The sequence below is a fragment of the Phascolarctos cinereus genome, unplaced genomic scaffold (assembly GCF_003287225.1).
Source record: "Phascolarctos cinereus isolate Bilbo 61053 unplaced genomic scaffold, phaCin_HiC Scaffold_5;HRSCAF=322, whole genome shotgun sequence".
Lineage (NCBI taxonomy): Eukaryota > Metazoa > Chordata > Mammalia > Diprotodontia > Phascolarctidae > Phascolarctos > Phascolarctos cinereus.
The window spans coordinates 448,071,706-448,095,833 of NW_027555958.1; the positions used below are offsets into that span (position 1 = coordinate 448,071,706).

Genomic DNA, 24,128 nt, shown 5'->3' on the forward strand with positions numbered 1-24,128 from the left:
ACACTACTGTGATATAAGAAATGATGAGCAAGATGCTCTCAGAAAAACCTGGAAAGACTTACATGAACTGAAGCAAAGTGAGGTGAGCAGAACCAGGAGAATGTTGTACACAGTAACAGCAATATTGTTTGATGAAGAATTGTAAATGACTTAGCTATTCTCAGTAATACAATGATCCAAGACAACTCTGAAGGATTTATGATGCAAAAATGCTATACATCCCCAGAGAAAGAACTGACTTACTCACTTTCAGTAGGGATTCAGATATAAAGGGCAGATTAAAAAACAGCTATTATTAGAACCAAAAGTTAGCATGAGTATGGCTCCATAGTGGGGCTGAGGTTTTACAGTCATGAGCGAGGCTTAGCCACCACTTTGCTGAGCTAAGTATGTGTGTGTCTATGTGTGTGTGTGTGTGTGTGTGTGTGTGTGTGTGTGTATAATTCAGAGGTTTGCTGTTCTTTCCTGGTGCTGGTAATACTTAATATTCCTAATAACAACTCCCATTTCTAGAGCCATATATGGTTTACAATAACTCTGTGAAGTAGGTAGGCAGATATTACCAGCCCCATTTTAGAGATGAGTAAGCTGAGGCTTAGAGTTAAATCGATTCACTCTATGTCAACCTGCCAGCAGATGGATGACAGATCTTGTACTATACTGCAAGAATCAGCTTTTGGATAAAGAAAAGATCTGTCCCTTCTTCACCTTCTAGGGGAGATTATAGGTTTGAGAAGGGGAGGGAAGAAGGAGGACAATTATTACTCATTTAGTTACATTGCCTCATTTAATTATCTCACTTAATTACAATTATTACCTCATTTAATCTTTGAAAGAACCCTGGGAAGTGGGTTCTCATTTTATAGTAGAGGAAACTGAGGCAAGCAGAGGTTAAGTGACCTGCCTGGGGTCATGTGCTAGTAAATATCTGATGCCAGATTTGAACTGAGGTTGAAGACGGAAGGGTGCATTTCGGCCTGGCCCTTGGGGGTAATAATAATGATAACTAACAAAACCTTCTTACGTCATTTCATTTGGCCTTCACAACAACCCATTTACAGATGATGAAACCGAGGCATAGAGAGGTGAAGTAATAGCTAATGGTAATAATAGCTGACATTTAAATAGCACTTACTACGTGCCAGAAGTTGGGCTGAGCACTTTATAATCATTACCCCAATCTGATGCTCACAACTCTGGGAAATAGTTACTATAATCTCCATTTTACAGATGAGGAAATCGAGGCAGACAGTGCGTAAATGACTTGCCCAGAGTCATACAGCAGGATTCTAACTCAGGTCCTCCTGACTCCAAATCCAGTAGTCTCTCTCTAGCTACCTATCTATCACAAATTTGGTGACAGAAACTTGGCTTCAGTAAGACAGAAGGACAAAGTGTCTAGAGGCCTAATTCATAGATAGAATCAGCTTCATGAATACTAAGAAAATGGCCTGAGAGATCTCTGGGCTGAGAGTCTATGAGGTACAGGGATTGGGACAGGGCTGCTGAGGGGTCCTGGGAGTGCGTAGCCAGCCTGCGAACTTTAGGCAGATTTCTGCTGGATCGCTGGGCCCTCCCACAGCGGTGCAGTGGATGTCTCTGCCCTGGCGAGAACAGCTATGCCTGCACTTTATGAAGGAGGTGGAGACCTTGGTCTGTGGGAAGATGCAAAGCGAGTAAATCTTCCCCCTTCTTGGACCCTGCTCTGCCAGGGCCCATGGGAGCTCAGTGGGGGGCAGGGGATTGGCCAATAAAAGTTTCCTGACCAGCCAACTGCAGACCTTATTCTATCTGGGGAGGGAGGGGCTTGGTCCCCATCAGCTCTAGCTGGTGCAGGAGTCTGAGAAGATGAGAGTTTGCTTCATTCTCTCTTGCCTGGATGATGATGCCTATGCCAGCCACCTGGCATTCATTCATTCAACAAATAGGTACTAAGATCCTATTGCATGTTTAAGCCTCGCTGTAGGAACTGGGGGAGATAATGGTATAGATCAGATGTGGTGCCTGCCCTCCTGGAGTTTACGCTTTGCAGGGATCAGAGTGATACAGTGAGCTTGCTTTGTAAGGGTTAAAGGAGATGGTTTTTACCCAAAAGGCAGGACAGTGCTGGTAGAAGCCTCCTAGAGGTTGACTTTAATGGACGAGTAGGAAATCAACAGGTGAAGAAGGGGAGGGAGGACATCAGAGCTGGGGGGACCTGAGAAAAGAAGATGTCAGAGCTGGGGAGAATCTTGCAACATAGAATAGAAACTTCAGAAGTGAGAGACATCTTAGTACATAGAGCACAGAATGTCAGAGCTGAGAAGGACCTTAGAACATAGAACGTGTTATGTCAGAACTAGAAGGGACCTTAGAACATTCATAGATGGTAAAAAGACAGAACATTGATTAAGATAAATAATCGTTGTTGAGTTGTTTCAGGCATGACTCCAACTCTTCATGAACCCATTTAGGGTTTTGTTGGCAAAGATGCTGGAGTGGTTTGCCATTTCCTTCTCCAGCTCATTTTACAGATGAGGAAATTGAGGCAAACAGAGTTAAGTGACTTGCTCAGGATCACACAGCTAGTTTGAGGCCAGATTTGAACTCAGGATGACTAGTCTTCCTGACTCCAGCCCTGGCACTCTAACCACTGTACCACCTTTCTGCCCCTAGGGTGATAGATAAAGCACTTATTAAGTACCCACTATATGCCTAACAGTGTACTTACTAAGTAATGGTTATATAAATACAAACAGGAAGACAGGACCTAAAGAACTCACATTCTAATAAGGAAAGACAAAATAGGAAAGCTGAAAAGTTGGATGTTGGATACGTTGGCTACAGGGGTGGGAACATGCCCACAAGGTAAAGTCCAAGGGGTCAGGAGGAGAGCTAAGTTAGAAGCAAGCATGACTGGCTTGGGTGTTTACTTGATGGAGGCTCTGGGTGGAAACTTGCTAACTGATGGAGGGTATCCTTGGAGTGGAGGCATCTCCAGGGTGAGAAGGAAGCTAGGACAGGGTGGGTCTGTCTGGGAAACCGGGAGCATAGCTGGGCTAGAAGGAAGCATGGGTTGGAACACCTGAGAGCCCCAGCCTCTAATTTTAGAGTTACACAACGGGTGGCTCTGATAGCTATTTTCTGGGATGCCATAACCTGGTCCCATCAGTTTACACACACACCCTGTGTTCTCTATGGGTGAGACAGATCCAGTGACCCTTTATTTCTTAAATCCACAGCACCACTCCTTGTCTAGGGCTTTGTTGATTTTTGTATTTACCCAATCCAAAATAGCTCTGAGCCCCCACCCACTGTGTTAACCCTGCCTTATTTTGAACTTTGCTATTCCAATGAGCTCTCTTCTTTTTATTTTTGGTCAGCCAAAGACAAGATTTATTAAAGATCTGCCATATTGGCCAGACTCTTAAGGAATCTAAGCATTTGTATCGCTGATGCAAGCCAGCCAGATCTTAAGTATCTGAGCACCTTAATGGAGACAAGATAAAACTTATATAAAGAAAGGCTGTGGGAGGGATCCAGGATTGGAGCTCTCTTCCTTTGACTTTAGTATAATAGGAGGGTTCCTCTCCTTGCCCCTCACTTTAGCAGACATACATTTAGGAATGTTACATCCGGTAGCATAGAACCAATAAGTCAATATACCATTCTTAATAGTGAATGAAAAGCCAGGTATTGTGCTAGATGCTGAGAACACAATACAAAACCCACACAGTCTCTGCTTTCAAGAAGATGATATGTAATAGTAAACAACAATATCTACTGAAGGAGGGGCTGTCCTAGACCCCGGAAGTCTTCACAGACATAGGATTGATTTGGACCTAACAGTTCTAGTTCTCCCTTGCGCAGGTAAAGAAATTCAGCCACAGCTTCTTCAGGAAGTTCAACAGACACTTCCTGTGTAGGTCTGGTCATTTGGTGAAGAGACAGGATCTGACTTTGGAGTCAGCCTCAGCTCACTCTTTTTTTGGGGGGACGGACTAGGCAATGGGGTTAAGTGACTTGCCCAGGGTCACACAGCGAGTAAATGTTATGTGTCTGAGGCCAGATTTGAACTCAGGTCCTCCTGAATCCAGGGCCTGTGCTCTATCCACTTTGCCACCTAGCTGCCCCTCAGATCACTCTTGACAGGGGAGCTGGAAGGTGGGATCCAGGAAGAAGTGGGACTCAGAAAGGTTGGTGATTTGCCTGGTTCCTGGCAGGGAAGCTGACATCATCTGGTCTCACCCCAAAGAATGCCCAGTGGAGTCAGTGGCCAGCCTGGGCCTTCCCCTCTCTCTGCCCCTGACCTCTACTCTGCTGCCCTGACATCTCATCACTCTCTCTCACACCCTCTGGTCTCAAAGTCTCCTCTCTTAGCAAAGAGAAGTTGAACAGCCTACAGATGAAATCCAGTTTCTGCTCTCTCCCATACGCACAGTTAGGAAAACTGAGGCCTGGAGAGGGGAAGACATTCTCCCAAGCTTATAGCAAGTAAGGAACAGAGCCCAGATTCTTCAGCCAGGCATTCAAACCCCTCTCTAGTTTCCAGCTGGTATCTTCCCTCACCAAATGCGGAGGCCACATCTTCCTGCTCAGGATGGGGCTGTAGGCTCTGGGGACAGAACAGTGATGACGGCTGGGCCTCTCCGAGACTATGCACTTGTGTCTTGGCCCTTCAGCCACACATCCCTTCGCCTCCTTGCCTGTTTTTCCCTAACCTTGCTTCCTCCAATCCTGCAGAGGCAAGGCCTGGTTTGGGCCACCAAGGGGCAGCATTGAGTTGCAGATCTACCTCGGAATGGAGCTTGTGAAGTGGGAGGTGACCGACCCTCTCTTCCCACAGTTGTGCTAGAACTAGGATGTCATTCCCCTCCAAAAAAGTCTAAGCTTGGTGATCCATATGGCTAACAAGGGCATGAGATCTTGGGAAGGGACTAGACTCTGGTACTGAGAGCACTGGAAGGGGGGCTTAAGGAGAGAATCCCAGGGTCTATGGTTTAGTGCTGGGAGGGATGTTGAAAGCCATTTAGTGACTTCCCCCCTACACACCCCAATATCATTTTACAGATGCCCAGAGTCATACTGCTAGCAATTGTCAGAGTAATTTGACTCAAGTCCAGAACTTTGCCCATGGTGCCCTCTCAGCCTCAATGTAGCAAAGAAGGAATGGGAGTGAGAACATGAGTCTTAGTGATGAGAATTCAGTGAGAACGAAGGGGTCAGTGAGACGATGGTGCTTCAGTAAGGGGAGGAGAGTTCAGAGAAATGGGGGACCAGGGATGAGATGATGGGACCTCAGAGAGAGAATGGGGGGGCTCAATGAAAGGATAAGGGAATAGTGAGGGGGTAAGGGGATCAGTAAGAGGATAGGGATCCAAGAAGAGGGCAGAAACTCAGTGAGAGACTGGGGGTTCAGTGAGAGGCTGGGGGATCAATAAGAGCATGAGGGCTCAGGGTAGGGATGGGGAATCAGTGATGGGATGGAGATTCAGGGAGTGGATGGCTGTTCAGGGAGAGGATTTAGGGAGTCAGGAAACAGGGGGGGATCAGGAAGGGATGAAGACTAGGTGATGAGATGGGGCTCAGTGAAGGGGATTTGAGGAACTTAGCTGTTACATGGGAACTCAATGAGAGGATAGGGGCTTCATGAGGAATTGGGGGCTTAGGCAGGGAGAGAATAGGGTTCAGTGAGAAGATGTGAGGTGCTGAAGGGCAGATATAAAGCACACTTCCCTTCTTGCAGGACTTTTAATGCACGAGTTTAAACCCTGGGAAGTCACAGAATCTCTGTGCCCTTCATTCCCCAGATTTATGTAAGGGAAAACACACTTCATGTCATTCTTCCGCCATCTGGAGGTGGGTTTGTCTGGTCACCTCTCTCCCTGGAGGTACGATCTCTGGAGGCCCATGAGAATTCTCTTGGGAATGAAGACACTAGAGGATCTGTTGAAGGAACCAGTTCACTGGGGGGAGAAAAGGGTTAGGGAGGCCCGTAATTCCTCTCTGGTCCATTCCCTCATTTTCCAGAGAAGGGAGAGGACATAAGAGATGAGGTCATGCGGAGTGAAAATAGCCAGGATTCCACCTCAGAGTCCGACTCCAAATTAGCTTTGCCCTCCCACTGCACCATACCCTGACTGAGCAAGTCCCTTTCTTTCCCGCTCTGAGCCTCAATCACCTCTATAAATTGGAGACAGTAATCTCTGTGTACCTGGGAAGGCTGTTGGAAGGTGGGGCGGGGGCACTTTGCAAACCTTAAAGTGATAAAGAAATGGAAGATTATTTATCATGTTGATAATAGTAATAATAATAAAAAAAACTCTGGGGGATTGAGGTAAGAAAGCCACTCGAGGCAGAATTCCTGACGCTAGGCAGAGTCTCCTCAGCCCTTGCATTCTATGTCCTTAGGCACTTTGCCTTCACTGGAATCCGCCCCTGGTTGGTCAGGGGATGTTTTCTAGCCCAGGAAGGGGGAAAGTGGGCTGAGCCTCAGGTCACTGCCGCAGGAGGGATGTTGCAAGAACTTCCCAGAGTGAAAGGTAGGGGAGCCTGAAGGCAGGTGGAAGTGATCAGGCCGCTTCTTCAGGCTCTTTTAAAGCTCTGCACCCGCCAGAGCTGGGATAGAACCTGGAAGCTCCAAAGGTCCCGCCTACAAGAAGTATCTCCGGGATCCCCTGAGGAACTACCGTCCCTTAGGGAAAGGCTAACTATATTCCAGACAAAATGAGGGCCAGACCAGACTCTTGGACCCTCCATACCCCTGGGCTCGTGTTTTCAGCTGGCTTTTGGAGCTCAGAGCATCTTCCTTGCCTGCGGGAACAGCCCACCCCTCGGGTCCCGGACTGGGCATAGGGCGGGTATACCACTGTGAAGGGAAAGTGCACTGAGGTCCTCCTACTCCAGCCGGTCTCCAAATGCCGTCGCCCCCACCCCTTCCTTGGGCTTTCTCCCTCTTCCCCGGGAGGATTGGAAGATGTGGCGCCGCGCGACCCAGAGGCACTTGGCCGGGGCTCCCAAAGCTAGACCGCCCGCTTTAGAGTTTCAGGGATTGGAGGGCAGTTTCAAGGGGTCCCCTCGTTCGAGGCCACAGGGCAAAAGGAAGTCCAGGATCTGAAGAGACAAGCGGGGAAAGCAAAGACTCAGGCAGAGAGAGGTCAGTGATTTGGGAGGTGCCTACACTCGACTCGGCTCTGGAACAGGGCAGAGACTATACAGGCTCAGAGGAAAGATGACTGGGCTTGGGATGGGGTGGAGCAGAGGAACAGGCCCTTTATGCTAGTCGCGGGGCGCTGAGAGGAGAATTTACGGGACTTCAGGACACACTGGGACAGGCCACTGGGGTTCTCGTAGGGGAGAAGGTGCTGGACGTCGGGGACGCACCGGGACAGAGCCAGGCTTTGGTGAGGTGGCCGATGGGTTCAGGGAAAGGACAGCGGCCTAAAGAACACTAGCACTAACCCCAGGGGCGCAGGCCCTCCCAGGGTGTCCTTGGCTGGGGGCCGCAGGAAGCGCCCTAAGTCTGGCCTGCCCCACTCCTCTTTCTCTCAACTCCAACACCGCGTCTCCCCCTCTCAGTCTCTCCGTCTCCCGCTTCCCCGCCTCCCCGCCCGCGGCCTCGGCAGCGGCGCGATCTCATTCCCAAAGCCCTAATGCGTCCCATCCATCATGGGCGTCTCCCACCTTCCCCCCACCCCCACCCGCTCCGGCCCCCGCCCTCCTCCCCCCCCCCCGCCCGCATTAAAGCCGCATATGCAACCTATGAATTATCAACTGAAAGGAGTCAATTACCAGCTCGGCCCCGCGCGTCTGGGCGCGATCGCCCCGAGCGAGGGAATGGGCGGGACTGTGGGGCTGCTGCAGCGGCCTCCTTTTTTTTTTTTGTGGGGGAGCAAGGAGGGCCCCAGCAGCAGGGCATAAGAGTAGGTGGGGCAGGGGCAGGGCAGGGACTTGGGCAGAGGCGGCCCCGCAGCAGTCCAGTCCCCTTCTCTAGCCAGCTTCAGGCTTCTATCTCGGCCTCTCTATGTATCTGTCTCCGTGTCTTTTCCGTGTTTCTACTTCTCTGTCTCCTATGTCTCTCTATCTCTGTCTGCCTGTCTCTCTCTCTGTTCACTATCTCGGGCTGTGTCTCCCTGTACAGCTGTCTCTGTGCCTCTCTATCTCCTTTTCTATCTACCTGTGTGTCTCTAGTTCTGTCTCTTCCCCCCCCCCCGCCCCCGCACACATGCACATAAACACACTCAGGCGGCTTTGTAAATACACACACTCATTCGGACACACACGCGGGCGAGCTCGCACCCACTCTTTCTGGGAGTGCAGTAATGAGACGAATTCAGACTGGGCCCTGGAGTCGGCGGCTCTAAGGCACCTTGCCTGGCCTGTGCCCTCTCCAACAGACTCTCTCTCGGCCCTGGACCCCTCCCCCTCATCGACCCCTCCCTTCTCCAGCCCCCTCTCTCCCCGTCTTCTTCTCTCCTTTCCCCTCCCGGGGGCTGCGAGAGGCGCTTAGGGAAATGAGGCGGCGGTAATAGGTTTACTGATGAAGTTGACCGCGGCGCCCCGGGGGAGGACGACAGAGAGCGCTCCCTCCCGCAGCCTAGCCGGCCCCTCCCCAAGCTCGAAACCCGGGGAGGGGGGCGAGGGAGGAGTTTGGCCTTACCTACTTGCGTCTGGACTGGCGGGGAAGGGGGGGGAATGTTTCACCTTTGGTAGAGGAGGACACCCCCCACCCCGTACTGACAGGGAGCCGGAGAGCGACGGAGAGAGGTGGGGAAAGGGGACAATGGGGAGACCTGGAGGGAGATGGAAGGAGTTGGAAAGAGAGGAGATGGGGAGAGAAGAAATGGGGAGAAATAAAGGGAAGTAGAGGGAGGAGTAGATGAAGGATATGGGGAGATGGAAGGAGTTAGAAGAGAGATCGGGGAAATGGAAGGAGCCGGGAAAGGCTGAGGGAAAGGGGGAGAAGTGGAGGGAGAAAGGAGGGGGTGTGAGAGGGTAGCTCCCCTACTTCTTTGAGGGGTGAGAGTAGGAGGCCTTTGAACGCCAAGGCCCCTCTGAAGGAAGCTGGGGAGAGGGTAGTCCCTTCCCCGGCTGGTCCAGAACCTGTCTGGCAGGTTTTTAAACGAAAAAGTGAAGTAGGTTGGAGAATTCTTCCTTTGGCTGAAAATACTCCCATCCCCTTAGAGCTTAGGGGCCCAGAGAATGGTTGAGACTCCGTTTTAGGGCCTCTGGGGTACAGGGTGCTAGGAACCTGACCCAGATTCTCTGTGTATGACTTTGATTGTAACTGATCCGGAAATCCGGGGTCTCTGATCCTACATCTCTATGGCTTTTCCTGACTCTGGGATTTTAGGACTGACTGTGTGTCTGAGATTCTGGGTCTTATTGGGGAAGATTTTAACACCAGAATCATTTGAGGTGTCTGCTGAAGTCCCTTTGGTGCCATTCTGTCCTAGTCTCTGGGGTTTTCACTTCAGGTAAAGTGATTCTCTTTGTCTCCAAGGAAAACTGCCGTACCTGCAGATAGAGTGGGCACTGTCCCCGGGAGGATGCTGACTACCTCACTGGACTCAGAGGCCCAGAGGCTCCAGGCTACCTTGTGACTCCTATTTCCTTGGGCAGGTGTCCTCCTGACTGACACCTTCTATCATCTAGAAGATGAGGTGTCTTTTAACTCTGACCAGAAGATCCTAATGGGCTCCTTCCCAAAAGAAATTCTACAGACCCCCAGGCACAAGGATCAGAGGGGGAGGGGGAAGACAGGATGCTGATTTTTGTAGAGTGCTTTAAGGTTTACAAGGATTTGAAATCTCTCCCCCCCTCCATTTCATGGAGCCAAGAGGGCGGTGGGAATGCAAAGAGACACATGGCTTCAGGTCCAGATTTGGCAAGGGTGAGCTCTGCAATCTGTCTCAACTAGGAGATTCTGGACTTTGCAGCTCTTCCCTGGAGAGGGTGGGTGCATTGCTATATCCCTGCTCAGAAAGGTCTAGATCTAGTCTTTCATGTGTGATTCCCTTGCTGCTTACCATCAGCACCCAGCCCCTCCAGGTCTTAAGGAAGAAGCTTCATGAGTGGCTGCTCTCTGCTGATGGTCCAGCAACTGGTGACAGGCCTGTGCCCACTCAGCTAATCAGCCCCATGGTTCCATTCCCAGAACCTCAAGGCATCAGAGTGGATATCTGGCTGTACTGCTCTGGATAAAACCCTAGAAATCACACTTAAGAATGGACTGAAAAAAATGAGATCTTGGGTTTGGAAGAAAGCAACCTTAGGGGCATCTAGTCCAATCTGTCCCTATCCAAGAATGCCTTTGAGTCAAAGGCAATATCCCTGAAAGTGACTAGGGAAGGGGAACCTGTCACATCCAGAGGTAGCCTGCTCCACTTTGGCTTCTACATCCACCCAACCCTACCTCCCTGAAACCTTTCCCTACCATGTCCTTTTAGTTCTGACCTCTGGAGCCAAGCAGAGCAAATTTAAACTCTCTTCCACTTGACTAGCCTCCAAACCTGAGACACAACTTTCGTGGCCTCCCTAAATCTCCTCTCCAGAGTCAATATCTCTTCAAACACTTCACAGAGCATGCATTCAAATTCCCCCACTATCCCAGCTGCCATATTCTAAATACCCTCTAGCTGATCTTCAGTATTCAGAACTGAGGCAATACTCTGGTTGTGGTCTAAGACCAGGCTGTCAGTCTCCATCTTATGCCTGGACCCTCTGCCTCTCTCAATGAAGCCCCAAATCATCTGATTTTCTTAGCTGCCTTAACATACTAGTGATTTATTTTGATAATGAAATCCTCTAGGATGCCATGGTCTTTTTTTTTTTGTCTTGGATGAATTAATATCTAGCTATGCCTCCCTCATCTACTAGTCAACTAAAATTTTTGAATGCAAGTGTTAATGGGCTTAAATGTAGTCATGCTTTTAAGTTCCTTTGAAAATGTGAAGACAGGTGGTGCAGTAGGAAAAACTGAATGCACCTCAGATACTGTGGGTTTGAATTTTGGCTCTGCCTCTTATTACCAAAGTGACTCAGGCTGGAGGCTTGACTTCCTCTAGAAAATGAGGGGGGTTTGACCCAATGGCCCCTAAGGTTCCTCCTGACTCTAAATGGAGAATCACCTCTTCGTTACTCTTTCTACTCTCTTTGGGGATCCTCCCTTTGCTCCAGGGTGCAGCTGTGGTACCAAAGGGTAGAACCCTCCCAGAGCACCCCTCCCCGCCACTCTTGTTGTGAATCTCCCCACCCCTGGCCTCTATCCCAGCCTCTAGTTTTTCTCTGATAACCCTTAGGCCCCTGCCTTCTAGCTTGAACTGGATTTCCCGAGGGCAGGGATTGCAGCCTGCTGGCTTCTTTGTCTTGGGTCACAGACTCCCAGAGACTCCCGAAAGAGCTGAACCTTCTTACCTTTTGTTTTCAGGTATCAACTTAGCACAGTGGGAAGAGCACTGGATTTGGAGGTAGAAGGTCTGGGTTCTAGTCCTGCCCCAATACTTAACTGACTGTGTGATGCTGGGTGAATGCCTGAGAGTTAACCTAAGCCTTAGGTTCTTCATCTGCAAAACAGGGACTTAACTCTTCTTCAAGCCTTCAGGTTGTAATCTAAGTTGTACTGCTTGCTACCTTGGGCAAGTCTCTTGCCCCATCTACAAAGTGTGTGTGTGTGTGTGTGTGTGTGTGTGTGTGTGTGTGTGTGTGTGTGTGTGTGTGTGGTTGAATTAATGATTTTACTGTCCCTTCAAGATCTAAATCCTGGGATATTAAGGAAAGTGCTGGGATGATTATGTTGTTTTTACAGATGAGGAAACTGAGGCCAAGAGGGGTAAGTGGCTTGAACCAGGATTCAAATGGAGGAAGTCCCTGAGGTCAGATCCCAAAGCTCTTCTCCCTAAAGCTGTCTCTGACCTCACCCTCCATTGATGCTGGAGCCAAGCCTTTGAAGATGGGAGGATTATGGGGGAGTGTCTCAGACATTCACCCTATTCTGTGACTCCTGGATCTGTGTCTTGGGGGCACCAAGCCCTGATTTTATGTATTTCTGGGCAGAAGCTGCCCAGTAGGCCCATCCATCCCTTGGTCTTGGACCAGAGAAGGAGGGGGTGGTGGGAGCTAGAAGAAGGAGGAGAGTAAAGGGGAGGGGGCTGGGCCCTGGGCTGGGTTCAGGGGCCAGATCCCTGAGGCCTTGTTCAGGACCATGTCAGGCAGTCTGCCTGATTCCCATTAGCAGGGCCTGCCTGGCCTTCCTTCCCATTATCAGGCAGCCAGAGGGGGTGTTGGGTCCGGGTGGGCAGGCAGGCGAGGGGGAGGGCACCTGCCATGTGAAAATGTTGGTGGTTCCACCGGTCACTCCTACCATTAGCGTCCTGGTAGATACGCCATGATTTATCAGTGACTTCATTTCCCCCGTCTGGTGTAAATATATTTATACCCCGGAGTGGCCGATAAATTTCCCTTATGAATCCTGTTATCTCCCCCATTAACCATTTGTCACCTTTTATGCTGCTGAGGAAGGAGGGGTGATGGGGGGGGTCTGAGACAGACCCTGGCAGGCAGCCCCCCCAAGTCCCAAAGAGCTCTGCTCCATGGGCCGGCTGAACTCTTCACCCCTGCTCAGCCCCATACAGAGGAGCCCCAGGGATATTAAGGGCCAGCAAGCTGAGAATCCTGGAATATGGGCTGGATGAGATCTCAGAGAGCACCCAGGCTGGCCCTTTCCCAGCCCAATCAGGAATCCTCTCTGTGATATCCTTGACCATGTAGTCATGCATCCTTTGCTTCTGAGCTAACAGGGAGCTCAGCACCTTCCCCTGCATGAGGAAGTTGGTCTTCCACAGACCTTGTCAAAGTGACTGGGCCAGATAATGGGGGTGTTAAACTAACTGGAAATATGTGACTTCCTATCTGTGGAGGTCTTTGATTAAAAGCTGCTTAAGTAGTTACAAAGGATCATAGAATTACAGAATCTCGGAGTTGGAAGGCCTTCAGAGTTTATCACTAACCCGTACTAGGGCAGGAATCTCCCCACACTGGAGATGAAAATCAGTCAGCAAGCTTCTCCTAGAATTCCCTCCAGTGATGAGTTGCATCTCCAGGCAGCTCATTCTAACTTCTGGACAGCTCTGTTTGTTAGGAAATCTCCTTACACTGAATGTAAAGTTGGTCCTTTTCAGCTTCCCCTTCTGGTCCCAGGTTCTGCCCTCTAGGGCCAACCTGAACCAGGCTGATAACTTGCTCCTAATGGCAGCCTTGAAAATACTTAATAATCATAACTTCATGTTTCTAAAGTCATCTAAAGTGTGCAAAGACTTCCCCTACAAAACCTTCTAAAGTTGGTAGAAAAAGTATGATTATAACCATTATACAGATGAAGAAACAGAGAGGGTAATTAACTTGCAGATGGTCACCCAGATTGCAAATGTTGGTGCCAGGATCCCATACTAGGTAGCCCGACCCCATCTTCACCCCCACCCATCTCTTTTAGATAAATATTTCCTTTTCTTTCAACTGACCCTGTTATGGAATGGTCTCAAGGTGCTTTTCCAACCTCTGGACACTCCAGCTTATCAATGAGAATTGGTGTGATATAATGGTTAGAGGGAGTCAGGAAGACCTGAGTTCAAAACCTACCTCAGGTAATTACTAGCTGTAGGACTATGGGAAAATCCTCATCTGTAAAGTGAGAGAGTTAACCTATGTGGTCTCTAAGGTTTCTTGCAGTTGTAATTCTATGACCCTATGACTCTCCTCCCTAAAACTGAGCACAAGACTCTGGTTGGGGTCTGACCAGCACAGGGGACACTGGGACTCTCACCTCTCTGTTCTTGGAAGTCCTATCCCCTCTGAATAATGCAGCCCAATATCCCATCAGCTTTTTTTTTGTTTTGGCTGCCACATCACAGTATTGATTTATATCAAGCTCTTGGTGCACTAAGACCTCCAGATCCTATTCAGTTGAACAGCTAGGTAATTACGCCTTCCCTGTCATGTGTGTGTCCTTGTTAAATAGATTTGTCTTCTCATGCAGCTGTCTGCCTTGGGATGGGGCTGTACTTAAGACAGGCACAGACTGGGAAGACCTTGGTGTTGGTGAAATGTGTTGGGCTCTCTCCACCTTCCTGCCTTGTATCTATATGTGTTGACTCCAACTAGGTTGTAAGCCCCTTGAAGGCAGGCACTTTCCCACCTCTGACCCTGTAGGTCTTCAGTTCCTAGCACAGCACCAGGCACATGATGGGGGCTTAATAAATGCTTCGTGATTACTTGATTATTCTTGACTTTTATTTGTCAGAATTTTCTCCACCTCTCTAAGCTCCTTTCTTCCTAATTCGGCTCTGTTCTCTTTCCTGTGTTTGACCTTTCTCAGCTCGTACCAGAATCCCTCTCATTATAAGAGCTGATCTTTGTCCTCTGAGCATGACCAACTTGGGAAGATGGGGAGGAGGAAGGGGTCTTTTCTAACTCCAGCACTAGGAAAATGCAGATTCCTCCCAAGCAGAGCTGAGACCCAGGTGGCCAGGAAGCCAGAACAAGAGAGCCTAGGGGCCAGTCAATCCAGGTCAGACCCTGTATCCTCTGGCATGGTAGGGCTAGAGCTAGGAGGGTCAATCCAGGAAGGCTTCTTGGAGGAAGAGGGTAGTATTGAGAATGAGAGAGAGGAGACAAGGAGAAGCATGGGAATGAGGAATGTCCAGGGCTGGGGCTCGCTTGGAAAGGCCAAAGACCTCAGGTGTGTGTTTGGGCATATCTCACTTGTACTTTTGTGGGTGGAGAAACTCTGGACCAGAGGGGTCCAAGTACTTCTGGAAAGTCACACAGCATGTGAACAGCCATAGCAGAATGAGCATGATATCTCTCCCCTGCCTCCTCCCCCCTGCCCAACTACCTTCCTCCACACACATCCTGTTGATCATGGGGAATGATCATAACACCTCACAACCCTATAAGCTTTAAGGTTTACAAAGAGCTTTTCTCACAACACTGAAAGTGTAAACTGTCCATCAGTCAGCCAACAAGCATTTAATTCAATATTTTCTGTGTGTCAGGTCCTATGCTAGAGGCTGAGGATACAAAAACAAATAAATAAAAGGCAAAACCAAAGGCTCTGCCCTCTAATGGGGAGATCACATGTAGATAATCAGGTATACACATGATAGAAAGAGAACAATTGGAAAGTAATCTGTAAGGAGAAGGAGTTGGCAGCTATGAGTATGAGGAAAGGGCTGTAGAAGGTGGCGCCTGAGCTGAGTCTCTAAGAAAGCCAGGGAAGCTCAGAGTAAGAGACAGGGAAGGAGGGTGTTCTTGGCATGAGGCACCGACAGTGCAAAGACATGTAGTGGGAGATGGATCATGCTGCTTCAGGAATTACAAGCAGGCACTTACTCCTGGATCATAGAATGCAGTGTCTGAGGGGGAATAAAGTGTAAAAAGACTGGAAAGACAGGGAGGGGTCAGGATGTGAAGAGTTTTAAATGTCTAATAGAGGACTTTCTACTTAATCCTGGGGGAAATAGTGAATAGTAGGGGCTGGAGAGGGGTGACATGGTCAGACCTGCCCTTTAGGAAGACCACTTTGACCACTGACTGAAGTGGGGAGAGTCTGGAGGCTGGCAGACCCTGCAGCAGTCTCTTGCAACAGTCCAGGCTTGAGGTGATGGGGGCCTGAATGAGGGGGTGCCAATGTCAGAAGAGAGATGTTGGAAAGCCAGAAGAAGACAATACATGGCAACAGAGTGGATGTGGGGAAGGGGTGAGAGCATGAAGGGTCAAGGATGGCAGCCCTAGGATGATGGTGGTGCCCTGGACAGTAACTGGAAAGTTAGGAAAAGTGAAAGGTTTGGGGGGGAAAGATATGGAGTGCCCAAGGTGGCTGCCCATTGACCTGGCGCCATGATACCTCATTCAGAGAAGTTCGGCTCCTGAGGGCTGTTCCCTACCTTTCTTGCTGAAAAATTGTAGCTCCCATTCTCTGAAGGGCTCCTGGATGGGACCACGATGTTGGGAAGCCAGTTGGGACAATGTGTATGTGTGTGTGGAGACTGAATGAGTGCAGTAACTGGAGGCAATCAGCATGAGGTCAAGTCCTATCCATGATATGGATTAGCTGTGTGATCCTGGGTGAGGGATTCCTGCCCCTCCCACCACCTATCTGCCATGAGTCTCAGTTTCCTCCTCCATAAAATGGGGTAATAATCCTTGCCCTGTCTACCTCACAGAGTTGTTGTAAGGGAGGTGTTTCATATATATCTTAGACCTAGGCCCATAGACAGAGAGCTGGGAGAGGCCTCAGAGACCAGAATCCAACTGCCTCATTTTTTAGATGAGAAACAGAGGCTTGAAGAGTTTAAGTGACTTGCCCAAGGTCACACAGATAGTAAGTGATGGAGATAAATTTGAACCCAGGTCAATCCTCTGAATCCAAAGCATTGGAATGCTAGAGAAGTTCTTATTATGTCAGGGCTCCCCCCAACCCTTGAAGCCCCCAATAAATCTCCCCCATGGGGGATAAAATTTCAGCCTGTCAGAGCTGGAAGATCGTTGATCAATCAACAAACATTGATTAAGTGCTTACTGTGTGTCAAGCACTGTGCCAAGTAAGTGCTGGGGATTCAAAGAAGGCATGAGAGTCCCTTACTAGCTTTGTGACCTTGAGCAAATCAGTTCTGTGCTCCCAGCCTCAGTTTTCTCCTCTGTAAAATGGGGGATAAGAATGCTTGCATTACCTAGAGAGGCCACAAGATGGAGCAGCGGATAGAACACAGACCCAAGTAGGGGTCAGACCAACTTCTCAGACACTACCTCAGTGACCCTGGACAAGTCATCTAACTTCTCTTGTCCTCAGTTTCCTCATTTGTAAAATGGGGATAGTAATAGCATCTATTTCATAGGGTCATTATGAGGCTCAAATGAGAGGATATGTGTAATGTACCTTACAAACCTTAAACTGATATTTAAACCTTAGCAATGTCACGTATTTCATAGGTTTGCGAGGGAAAGTCATGGTGGCAAGCGACAGAGGTCTTAGGGTTGGGAGAGATGCAGAGACAGGTCTCTGCAGAGATGCAGAGATTCCCTGACTCACAGGAAAGGCAGGATTCTTTCCCCTAGGCCAGGGAAGAGAGCAGTCAGAACTTCCTGCCCTCAGGGGGCAGGACAAGCCTGGATGGAGGCTGCCTTTGGGATCAAGTTCTTGAGTACTCTTTAGCCCCAGAGCCCCTTCCCAGAACGTGTGTCCCGAGGCCATCCTCTTTGTCAGAGCCTAATTAGAAACAAGAAGAAAGATGAGCCTGGAGGAGCCCTAAGCTGCCTGGGTGGTCCTGCAGGGTGAGAGGGGGGCATTGATCATTTGCTATTTCCTACATGGTGGGAAATGATCTTTTCTAGCAGCTGCAGACATTACCTGTGGAAGCTTCCTAGCCCAGCCCAGCCCAGCTCTGGGGCTACCTGACCATTCCTACAGAGAAGGGAGGGTGAGAGGTGACGTGGGTAGGGCTGAGAAGTTAGCCAAGAAAGAGCCTGCAGGAAGACAGGTTCCCAGGTAGCCTCCATGAAGAAGGAAGTGGCCATCCCTGTCATCTTTCCTGGTCACATCTTTATATGGAGTCTTGTATTCATTTCCATCAAGGCCAGGGATGGAGGAAAGGAGACTTGGAGTGGGGTGGGGTGGGGATGGGCATGCTGGCCTTGCTCAAGCCTTTCAGAGAAAGGCTGTCATGTGAAAAGGGAATCTGACAGGCTGGCCCCAGGGGGCAGAATGAGGAGGAGCTGGGGGGAGTTACCAAGAGGCCAACTGGTGCTGGACGTCTGGACAAACATCTTCACAATCAGCTCTATCCAAAATCGGCATGGGCTGCTTCTAGAGGGAGTGAGTTGGGCCTCCTTAGAGGTCTCCAAGCATCTGCTGGGGAGGCTTTGTAGTGATTTCTTCCCTGGCTCCATGATCTACATGTCTCCGAGGTCCCTTCCCAGTTTTGATATTTTGTTCTTCTCTTTTTACTATGCCCATTTTAGAGATGAGGAAACTGAGGCCTAGAGAATGACTTGCCCAAGATCACTTGGCCAGAGGCAGAACTAGAACTCAGTTCCAACCTTCTCACTCAGATCTGGAGCTGTAAGATTCAGGTCAGTGGCCTCCCTCAGCTGTGAGGAGAGGAATCTGAGCTAAGTGGTAGGAAATCTGAACAACCCTTTTTCTCTTTTCTGGGCCTCAGCATCCTCACCTGTAAAACAAAGAATTGCCTGAGATATTTCCTTAGATTGCCTTCTGCCATGTGAGTTTTTTTTGAATGTATGAACTCTCTGGGCGCTCCAAGGGCACAGGAAGAACTGGGAGATGCCTCTACACACGTACAAATATACATACAGTGACTCATAATCAGAGAAAGAGAAAGGGAGAGACGGGTTCGTGGGCAGCCCAGCTGCAGAAAAGGATGGCTACCCCAGACAGACTTGATTTGGATTTATCCAGGCCTCACCACCACCAAGATGTGTTGAAGCAGGACCTTCCCCCTCCTACCCTTTTCAGGGCCAATCTGTGCCCCCAGTCAGGGCCTGGCTTCCATTGTGCTCAGTCATCTCTCTGTGAAAAACTCCCCCTGGGTCTTTCTCCATCTTCCTATCTGTCTGTCTCTCTGGGGAGAGGCTCTCCCCCCATGCCCTTTCCTTTTGTACAAGGTTGGTCTCCTTGGGCAGGAGGAATGTGTGTGTGTGTGTGTGTAATGCTTGCCTGGCCAGCTCCCCCTCTCCCATCCCCCTCAGTCATTCTCAATGTCATAAATTTCCACATCTCTCTCTCCTCCACTCGGCAATATTACCTGAGCCTCCGTCATTGCCGGCCTGGCTCCCTCCCTCGATCCCAGATGGGCAAGGCCATCTCTGAGCTCCTGAAAATGAGAGAGACGGATGGGGGTGGGGGCCGGGGGAGGGGCAAGGAGAGATGGAAAGACAGAGAAGGGCTTCATCTCCTCCTTTTTCTTCTCCCTCTGCTCTTTCTTTCTGCCTTTTCCATCTTATTCTTTTCTCTTCTGCTTCCTCCTTCCCTTCCCTTCCCTTGGCTTCTCTCCACTCTCCTCCTCTTCTTCCTCCTCTCCATAGTCCTCCTTTTCTTTCTCTTCTCTTCTTCTATCCCTCTCTTTTGCTTTCTCTTCTCTTTCAAAAGCCAAGTTCACTTACTCCAAGAGGCCTTCTTGAAAAACCCCACCTTGCTTCAATCGTGACACAGGGCTGGGAGTCAGGGCACCTGAGTTTTGGGTTCTGGCTCTGCCCCTGATTCACCGTGTGACCTTGGGAAAGTCCTTCTCTCTCTGGGCCCTGGTTTCCCCGCCTGTGAAATAAGGGGGTTGGACTGATTGACCAGCCATGACTCAAGTCATATTTTTTGATGAGTCCAGTTCCTTCACTCTATGGAAAGATGGCCAATGTTTCTAGTCCCGCCAGCCCACTTAGTCTTTGCTGAGACCTAGAGGCCCAGAGGAGGGAGCTCAGCACAGAAGAGCAGAGAAGGGGCCCAGGGTGTCCATCCCAATGCCTGGCCTTGGGCCTCTTTCCTGAGGACTACCAGAGAGGGGAGCTTGGATGAGACCCACAAAACTGAACAGACTCAATCAGTCTAAACTAATCTAATCAACTCAACTAATCAATCAGTCATTCATCAGTTGTAGGAACAGCTTTTAACAGTCAGATCAACCCCAAAGGGCAATGTGCTGCCTTTGGAGTGAGCTTCCCATCACTGGCCACTTGTCAGATGTGTGGTAGAAAGGATTCTAGTTCAGGTGTGGCTTGGACTAGAAGCCCCTTAGGTTTCTTCTAGCTCTGGCATTTTGTGATTTCATTGAGTCCTCAGATCCGAAGGGAAGAAGATAATTCCGTCTCAAAGCTGGAAGGAGCCTTAGAGATCATGTAGTCGAGCCTCCTTCATTTTACATTTGAGGAAACGGAGGCAGACAGAAGGGAAGTGATTTGCCCAAGGTCATACCAGTAGATTCTGGCAGAGCCAGAGCTCTTGGATGCCCCGGAATGCAGAGGCAGCTAGGTGGCAAAGTGGATGGAGCCTCAGCCTGGATGACTTCAGTTCAAATCTAGCCCCAGACACTTACTAGCTGTGTGACTCTGGGCAAGTCATTTAACCACTCTCTTCCTCAGTTTCCTCAAACGTAAAATGAGGATAATAATAGCACCTCCCTCCCAGGACTGTTGTGAGAATAAAATGAGATCCTATTTGTAAAGAAGTTAGCACAATGAGTGGCACATAGCAGGTGCTTCTTTTCTTCCTTCCATGGGAATCTTTGGTGCCAGTCCCAGACCTCACTGCCTCCTGGTGCCAGACAGAGGAAGGTAGGGAATGGTTTCTACTCAAGTTAGGGCTCTGGGCTCCGCTAGCAAGGTGGGGGTGGGATGAGGTTCAATGCAGTTTGCATGGTACTATCCGATTGGCTGGGGAGAGTCCAATGAGGCAAGGCTATGTCTGGACTCAGGACTCCATCTTTTTTTTGGGGGGGGTTAGGCAATGGGGTTAAGTGACTTGCCCAGGGTCACATCGCTGGTAAGTGTTATGTGTCTGAGGCCCGATTTGAACTAAGGTCCTCCCGAATGCAGGGCTGGTGCTCTATCCACTGCCCCCACATTCCTCCATCTTTAAAGGGATTTACTGCATCATAGAATTCTGGGTGTGGGAACCTTAGAGACATTTTGCTCCAGCCCCATTTATAGAGGAAAAAAACTGAGGCTCAGAGAGAAAGGAAGGGACTTGGTCAAGGTCACACATCTAGGTTTGTAACACCAAATTCAATCTCTGTCCATCACTCACCCTGCACTTTCAAGCCAGCCAGAGCAGGAATGAGGGGTGGATTGGGTGTAGGGTGGGGAAGAGATTGGCAATGCCTTCAGAGGCTTTTTCCCATGCTGCTGAGACAGTCTTTGTGACCCAAGCATGGCCCACATCAGGAAAGGAAAAGGGTCAATGAAAAGCGGAATCCTCTCTCAGGGGACTTTGAGAGCTGAACGCAAGTATGCATTCAGGAGGACGCTGGCCCAAAGAGGGACCTGCCTTGTGCTGCTTGGTGTTGGGGAGTCAGAACCAGAAACAACTGAGGGGAGGAGTTGCAGAGAGGGCCACTCAAATTGTATGGAAGGAAAAGCTACCTCACTGTTCAAGCTACCTGGTGGTGGAAGGGGCTGCCTGAGAGGCAATGAATGGGCCTCCCTCCTGCCCTCCCCACACACTTGTGGCAGTGCGGTAGAGTGGTGTTCAGGCATGGCCTAGAGGAAAGGCCTTCCTGGGCTCTTGCCAGCTCTAGGATTCTTTAATAATGGAAATCAGTTCCTGACCTCCAGCCCCTTAACAAGAATAGTTAACATTTATATATGGTTTGCAAAGCACTTTATGTGTGTTATCTTATTTGATCCGCATAACAACCCTGGGAGGTAGGAGCTAACGTTGTCCCCAGCTAGGAAGTGTTTGAGACAGAATGGGAGCCTCTCCCCACTGCATTGCCTATGGTGGGGAAGAGAAGGGGGATGGAATCTGTCTCTCGCCTTCGACTTCAGCTTCCCTAAGGGCAGGTCATTATCTCCACTTAACAAAGTACCCTGTCACCATAATGGCCTCTCCTTCTGGGATCCTACTTGAAGCCTCCTCTGAGGAGCAGGTGTCTCTCCTCAGGTCTCTTAACAGAGTCAATAATAGTCAATAAACATTTATTAAGTGCCTACTGTGTGCCAGGCAGGTGCTAAGTGCTAGAGGAGCTTAGAGCACAGTGGGAGGTCAGGCCCAAGTCTGACTGGTTAAGATTCCTCATCTCTAACAGGCCCCAGAAGGCATGACACTCACTCAAAGTCCCACAGTCAGAAACAAACACACTTACACAGTTACCAAAGCATGCACCCATACACTGAGGAAGGAGGATCTCACACATAGATATCATCTTCCCCTCACCCCAGTAGGGGCACACACACCTGCTTTCAGTGGCAAACCCAGACACCCTCCCCCGGTGCTTGAGCCAGTATGAGAGCCCTGGGAAGTGTGTGTGTGTGTGTGTGTGTTGTGTGTGTGTGTGTGTGTGTGTGTGTGTGTGTGCGCGCGCGCGCGCGCGTTGTGAGCGTGGCAGGACGCTGCTACCTGGGGATGAACAGTAGTGGAGCTTTCGGGGGAGGGTGTGGAAAGGCAGAGGAGAACTCGGGAAGGAGGGGGTGCAAGGGGAGACTGTGCCGGGGGCGGGTCGCATACGGAGGGATGTGTGTGCGTGTGTATGTGTGTCCTGTGAGTGTGGCAGGGCTCTGCTGCCTGGGGAGGGACAGGATCGGAGCTGAGCTGGAGGTGGCGGGTAGGATGGGGGTGGGGGTGGGGAGCCGAAGGACGGAGGCTGCGCCGGGTGCGGGGCGCACACGGAGGTGCGTGTGTGTGTCTCAGGAACAGGGCGGGGGGGAAGGGGGGGCGGGCTCGGGCAGATAGCTGTGAGGTACGTTTCAATCTCGCCGGTTCGGGGAAGCCATTTCCAATCTGCTCTCTATCATTTTCAATATCATTAATCCCAGCCACTCCATTTTCCATGCTTGCTAGGCCAGGCCCCCGAGTGCGCGGCGGCGTCGAAAGTGACACATATTCATCACGGCCCGGGCGGGCGGGCGGGCGGCGCTGGTACAATATTAGTATTGCCCCCCCACCCCCCGCCCGGCCCCCGCCTTCCTCTCCCCCCACTCGGCGGCCGCGCAGCCCGAGATGGCCCGAATCCATCACCTGGAGACTGTCACCCTCCCCAGCCCGCCCATTTATTTGGGCACTTAGGAGGTAATTGGGCCCCATTAGCTGGGCGGCCGGGCGGGCGGGGGCCGCTTGGCTTTGGGGGAGCGGACCAGGGACCTGGGGCTGCGAGAGCTGTGGGAGGGGGGCGCCTCCTCCTTTCTCCTCCTGCGCCTCCCCTCCCCTGCAGTGGCTCTGAGCGCCCTGACATTGAATCTTGGGGGCAGCGACTACCCTTCCCTACCCCGGAAGGGAGTGTCTCCCCAGCTTTGGAACCGGGTCCTGTGAAAAGGGGAGTTCTCCTCCTCCAGGAAGCCTTTTCAGGTTGTGCCTCCGCTCCTGGGCACCCAGTGGAGATGATGTATGTATGGGGGGCAGGGCCTAGGTCTGCACCAAATTGGAGGAAAAGGGACCGGGTTAAGGGGGCAGTCGCGCCTCTGCCTTCCAGAAATCTTCGGGTGTGGGGGTTGGGGCAGGACAAAACAAAGCCGTCCATCTGGGAAGCCGACCAGTCCCGGACTGCTGGAAGGCCCGACTGCACCAGATCCCTCTGGTCAGGCCTTCTAGAGCTGAGAGTTTTCAGAACCCTGGGGACGAAGGGTGGGTGGTGCCTGACACTTATCAGGAGTTTAACAATTTACTCATTGATTGACTATTAGAGAAAGCTACCTAGAGGGAAGGGCAATCTCTGAAGCCAGGGTGTAATAGGGTGGGAGGTTAAGACTAAGCGTCCCGATCCTTCCTTTTCTCTTGAGCAACAAGGACCAGGTATCCGGTGGGCAGCCTGAAGAGAGGCGCAGGACGGCAAGGATGTAGGGTCAGGGCTCAGGGAGGGCGGGGTGGGGGGGCGGGCAGGAGGACCCGGGAGCGGAAGGACGAGGCAGGGGGTGCAAGAGAGCAAACGCTCAGCCCTCTCCCCTCTCATCGCCCCAAGCAGGGGCTCCCAGGCCGGAGAACACCCATTAACCCCGTCAGCAGATAAATTGGCCACCTTGTCAAACTCCCATTTAAAATGCAAACGAGATTTGACAGAGTCAACTGAGACTCGAGCCGTGGGAGGCGCTAATCCTGGGAAGCTAATTACGCCCTGGTGAGACCCTGAGGCCCTGCCTGCCTGGGGCGGAAGGAGGCTGTGCTGAGCTCTTGGTTGCCCTGGCCCAGCAGATCCAGCTGCTAGGCGGCAGCCAGGTTCCCTTTGCCTCTCCTGCCCTGCCATGCCCTCTGCGTCCCTCTGATCAAGCTTAGGCTGCTCCAGGGCTGCAGGGCCAGAGTTTAGGAGTCCTTGGCCCCGCCCGACCTCACCTAGCCTGACTGATGCCAAAGCTCCTCTTCCTCCTCCCCTCCCCCTCCCTCTTCTTTTCCTCCTCCTCCTCCTCCCCCTCCCTCTTCTCTTTCTCTTCCTTCTCCT

General features: G+C 50.7%; 1 pseudogene; it reads left to right on the plus strand.

Annotated features, from left to right (window-relative positions):
• The window catches only part of LOC110209455 (fatty-acid amide hydrolase 1-like), a 39,886-nt pseudogene extending 16,878 nt beyond the window's left edge, over positions 1-23,008 (plus strand).
• Positions 23,009-24,128: the final 1,120 nt, after the last annotated feature.